A 6,000-nucleotide genomic window follows, 5' to 3' on the forward strand; every position below is an offset into this window, starting at 1 on the left:
ATCATTCCACTGGACACTGTTTGTGGAATGAAAGAGTGAAAAATAGCAAATATGCTCCTAGGGATATCCTTTTCTAGTCAGGCTAAGCAGCGTAAAATGCTTTCTTGCTTCCTGATCTGTTAGGTGTTCAGATGTCTGACCTAAGGCATGCTTCTTTTCTTTTAGATACCATACCTTACACTTATTACATAGATAACAATCATGGCTCTAATTGTCAGCTGTGTTTTTTGGTTGTGCTCCTTTTTTGTCTGGGGGGCTGCAGCTGAGAATTTTACACTGCTTGGAGAAATGGCTTGCTGCTGTTTTCTCTATTATGGCTGTATTATAGCTCTGAGAAGAACAAGTCAGCTGAGTGAATGGCAGTAATTTTGTGAGGAAAAGTTGTGTGAGTGCTGAGGATCATGTTTAGCAATATTTGCAAGTCTGATTAAAAAGTTCACAGAAGTGCTTAGCAGAAAGGAGGCTTTATTTATTTATTTAAGGCTGGACCAGCCTTATTGCTTAAAGGGGACAAAGCAGGGAAGGGATAAGGACTGGAATGGGGAGGATCAGCACTGCCCTCCTGAAAGATAAGCAGTCCTGGAATCATCTAGCCATATAAATCTCAGTTTGAATCAATATGCAATAATTTTTTCAGCTTCTCAGAAGTCCCGCATAAATGAACATTAAAATCAGTGAAACCTTGGAAGGATAGAGTGCAAGCGTCACATAAGGTCTGATAATCAACCTGCATTTTGGTCACTGTGTCGAGTGACAGCTCTGTCTCAGCTGCTACCATCCCCTCTGAGCTGGGCCATCAGAGTTCGTGCTAGTTGGAGATATTGCTGAGTTTCTGTGTGTGCAATGTTACTCCTGAAATTGTTCAGTTACTTTCTCAAACTTTTAATTAGCTTTTTTTCTGACAATTTCATGGCAGTCAGACTTGCTGTAGAATTTATATATAGCCAAATCACTCAGTGTTACCAGTCCTCAGCTTGCATTTCAAAGGATCGTTTGAACGGATAGTATTTCTGTTAGCTAGGTACTGGGCCAGCTTTGTCAGTTGTTTTAGACTAGATGCGGATCCAGGTATATTTATGTTTTACAGGTCAGATAAAATCAAACAAGAGAATTGTAACAATAGAACTGAGATGAAGCTTTGACTCTCTACTTGCCAGTTTCAGGCTCAGGTAATTAGTTCATCTTCTTCAAAAACCATATCCACATTAGTCTCACATAGATCTTTTCAGTTGTGGCAATCAGCATTTAAGTGGGAATATCTCTAAGCAATGAAATTACTGTTTAAGATTAAAAATCCAGTGATCTCTTAGTGCATTGAGGTTTTTTTGTTTTTAGAGAAGATAGTGGGTTTTTTTTGTTAATATCTAGTTTTGCTTTGCTTCCACAGGTTGAAGGCAAAGCAATCCATTGTAATGAGATCTGCAGGGAAGCCCACCCTTAGGTCTTTTGCCTGCTGCCCTGCTGCTTATGAAGGAAGCAAATTCTGGTTACCACTGTGCCAGCACGTTGCAGCTTAGTGGAAGACAGAGGCAGTTTAGGATGTGCTGAGTGGATGCACTTGGTTATGCTGAATTCTCTGGGTCTGTGATCCTCAGGATGATTGGTTTTATGCCCTGGGAAGTGCAAGTGCTCAGTGTTTGCCAGACCAACCTGAAATTGCTCCTGCCACTGGGCAAGGTTTAATGGTGAAGTAAAATGAACTAAAGAAACTCTTCATTGCATTTGGAAAGAAACAATAAATGACAAAGACAAGACTCTAATAGTTAACTACATGTCAGTGTAAAGTTATGATCTTCTATATGTGTAGCCAGCCCACAGTGTTGAGAAGTCTAGTGGAGAGAAGGGTTTTGCAGGATATAGAGCTGGGGTCCTGGAGGATGATCTTTGAGGCATTCTCCTCAATGTCAGTTCAGTGGCCACCCAAAGTCAGCTGAACTTTGGCTGATGTTTCCCCTTATGAACTCTTCTAGTCACGGAAGGGACCTAGTCAGGTAAATGTACCCCTGTTATTTTTCTGCAACCTTGATAATCAGCCAAATTAATGTATTAAACTTATCTTGCTACTTGTGAAATACAGTCTATCACAATATATTTACTGATAGTTGAAAGTGCTTTTCTGAAGTGCATCCCTGAAGCTAGGCATTTCTCAAACAGGTAGAGCAGCCAGCTTATTGACAAATAAGGTCCTTTCATGCTGTACAGATGTGCCTTTTTCTGGAATGGTTTGTGAGATAAATTCTGAATTGTCATAGCAGCTTTACTCTAGTGCCTAACTTTTATACTAAATCTGTAGAGAGTGGTTGTGAAATTTTATTAGAAATGTTGTTATAAGGAATAGAGGCTTATGTCTTGTTTATGTAGACACTGAACCTGATAAGTAACAAGACAGACTTGAGAACAATGGTGTTTTTGGAATATATGACAGAACCCAACCACCCATCATATGTAATCTTATTTTTTCTGGTAGAGCAGAGAATGCAGCGAACTAATAGAATCTTAATAAAAGCTGAATGCTGTGCACCAGATGCTCATCCTTCTCATGCCTAGTAAAACCTCTGCTCAGAGTCTTATATAAATGATCCTGATAGTCTTGTATGAGGCAATATACTGCTCAGAGAATATGTGGTCTTTGGAGGGAAATTAACTGAAGGAATTCTACATTCAGACTGTCACTCACTCAGTTGTTGACACAACTGTTTGGGGATTGTGAATTGGATCAGCGAATCAGATAAGGTTAATAATGCAAACAAAAAAGGGACAGGAAAAGGTAACAGCTCAATTCTGTGGAAAGAGGTTTTGCACTTCTCCCCAGCCTCTCCAGCTCCAAGCTGTGCTTGGCACTGGCTGTCTCTCCCCCTCCTGGACAATGGCTTCAATATTTGTCAGACCCTTCTGTGAGCTGATTTAGCTCACTAGAGCAGCAGAAAACTATCCAACTTTTTTCTGCCTTCCCTCTCCCCCAGCATGTTAAATTAGCACCAAGGAGGGTCTGATGAGTACCAGAGCTGGTAGGAGATAAACAGCAGAAGCATGACCTCCTGCTCTTGGTTTCAGGGAGCTGTTAGTTTAATTTAGTGTGCCTCTGGAAACCCTAGCAAATAGTTGTGTCATCACAACTGGAGTGGGAGAGAGCTCCAGTGCCGAGCAAAAACAAGGGACTGGCAGAGGGGAAAGAGAAGAATTCCCTTGCCAAAATCCCCTGTATCATGAAACTGAGATGTCAGCATGGGACAGAATAGCAGCACTTGTCTCTCTCTACCAGAGTGTAAAAATCAAAAGACAAAGTGGAGAAGACTGAGGGAAAACTGGAGTGCCATATTTGGGGCTACTTGTGACTTTGAAAGAAATGGAGAGTTGGGTATAAAGTAACAAATGGAGATTGCAAAGTAAATGGAGATTTTTCCAGTTAAGAAACAAAAGTAATCAATAGAAAGACAAATTTAGATTTATTTATAGAATCATACACTCCCTTACCATTGCCTAGAAATCATTCATTTCTGATTTCAACAGCAAATTCCAGATAACATGAGGGACTGGTGGCCAGACAGCCCTTGCTGGATTTCAGCTACACAAGTTCTGCATGTGAATCTTCTCCTTCTAGCTCTGTCTTCACCCCCTAGGGACCATCACCAGTGGACCAGCTGCGTGATTTAAATTCATAGTACTTCAGCAAACTTAATTTCTTTCCTGTTACAATGATGGCTGATAAACTATGGGACACAAACTATCCGCAGTACACTGAACTGAGTTAGAAGTGTGTGGATATAAGTAGGACTTTTTCGGTCCTGGAAAAGCAGCAGATTTTCAGTAAGATGAAAACGTTAAACTCCAAGGCTAACAGTTCAATGCCAGTCCAAGTCAGTAACTAAAATGCCATGGCTAACTTATGTCTGCTCAGCGCTGCTTGAAGTGAATATGTAGCTTTAATCTGGTTCTCGAGGACAGAGTCTAAATAAGCTCGCTGCCACCTCTGATTGCCACAGCCCATTTATGATCAGTATTTGTATTGGTGATTTCCTTAAGAAGCCAAAGACTGCATATGTCTGAATGAGACATTCAACTTGTGGAAAAGTGACACTGTATCTGTTTTGTAGACAGAGGACTTCATTTCTCAGTTAGCTGTGTTTCCCATAATATTTAATTTCTGATTTTTTGCAATGCATAGTAAAGACAAGCTCTGAAAATGACAGCCACAGTTTGCATAAAAGTACAGTGAGACACCGAAATTCACTGTGAGGACATGGTTTGATGAGACAGGGATGTTGATGTAAATGCTGCTTTATGGGAGTGCCCATCCTTCCTGGTGTTGCTAAAAAGCCTGCTAGAATGAAGGCATTATTCCTAACACAGATCAGCTCTTTGATCTGCTGCTTGGTGTAGCCCCATGAAGAGTTGCACTGGCACAACTAGAGAGGGGCAACGGTAGGAAAGAACAGCTGTGTTTGCTCAGTTGTGCCACTGAAGCTCTTTTGTCATCAGCCTACAGCCAGAGAACTATAAAAGTAACTTCTTGATCCACCTTCGGCTCTCATCTAAACCTGGAAGCCACTTGCTCCTGCTCTTGTGCTGCAGTTTACTATTTTTTGCAGTTATGCTGTTGGAGTGACAGTTGTGAAGCTGACTGTAAACAGATCAGTGAAATGAGTCAGATATTGAAAAACCATTCTCATCCCTTATTTTAAATTCTGAGAGTTCAACTGATATTGTATTAAACAACAGTTCCACATAGGTAGTTGCACAGCACAAATGAAGAGAAGAAAAAAAGTTGGACAAGGGCATCAAAAAACTCTTTACTGAATGGAAGAAACTTTTTACTGGATGAAGCTACTCTTTAAGTGAAAGGTGCAACTTTAAACCAAGTTAGTTTATTAAATTAGTACGGTTTTGTGGGAAGGGCAATCTTGCATCTCGTATCTTGCATCTTCCTCTGTAGGACAAGGTTTGAATAAGTCACTGATATTCATGGAGAGGCTTATACCAGTTTAACTATGTGGGTTTGAAACTGTAGTCTAGTTAAACTGATTGCCCAACTTCTTTTTTCCTTGCTTAATTAAAAGCATCAATCATCTTGCTCCTAATTGCCCCTTTATAGCCAAAAGGATAATGCTGCTCTGTGATTGCCTTGCTGCTAATCAGGTTCTCTTTTTTTTGGATTGATAGGTTTCTCATTTGATGCACCACTTTCATTAATTAGACACAGGAAAAGAAACTATGATGGGAAGATTTTAATAGTTACTTAAGATATGAATACAAGACAAACTCATGGTGACACATCCTTGGAAAGATTCCTAGTGAAAACTGTCCTGGAGAGAGCATAGCCAGTGAACAAAATTATCCAGGGCAAGGCTTGTCAGTTATTGCAAACTGAGAAGTGGCAGCCTTGAAAAACAAATTCAGCATTGCTGTAGGAAGGAAATCATGCCAGTGCATTCTGTGAGAGACTGAGCACATGATGAGAGTGAGGACACTCTCAGAGATGTACTCCTCAGTGACACTTGAATAGGTCACTGAGGACAGAAGATTTTAAAAAGTTATGATTAGTACCTGGTGTCTGTGACATGTCTCACAGCAACAGAGCACTCAAATCCTTTGCACTGCTATCATTGTTAGTTATAGGTCCCTTCTATCATTAACATCTGATAAATCACCGAGTCCACATCCCCTTGCAATTTCAAGAAGATCATCTACCTCAGTATTTTTTTCTATCTAATCTAATTTTAAAATTCCCAGTTAACATGATAGCTGGTTCCAACAACATGGTAATTCCTTTCTGTAGTGTGAGAGGAAAAAAAAAACCCTTTTTGGCAGGGATTTGAAACTTCTGGATTTTGTGGTCTGAGTATGGATGAGTGCAGCCTCCCCATTTTCTACCCACTAATTACTCCAATCTTGTATTTGTGTATAATGATTTAAATACATATCTGTAGCACACAGTTGAAGAAGTAGCCTAGATGAAGTCATTCTCACAAAGCAGTTAAAAATGCAGCCTCAAATTGAAAG

Source organism: Apteryx rowi, unplaced genomic scaffold, assembly GCF_003343035.1.
Source record: "Apteryx rowi isolate R43461 unplaced genomic scaffold, aptRow1 scaffold_147, whole genome shotgun sequence".
Lineage (NCBI taxonomy): Eukaryota > Metazoa > Chordata > Aves > Apterygiformes > Apterygidae > Apteryx > Apteryx rowi.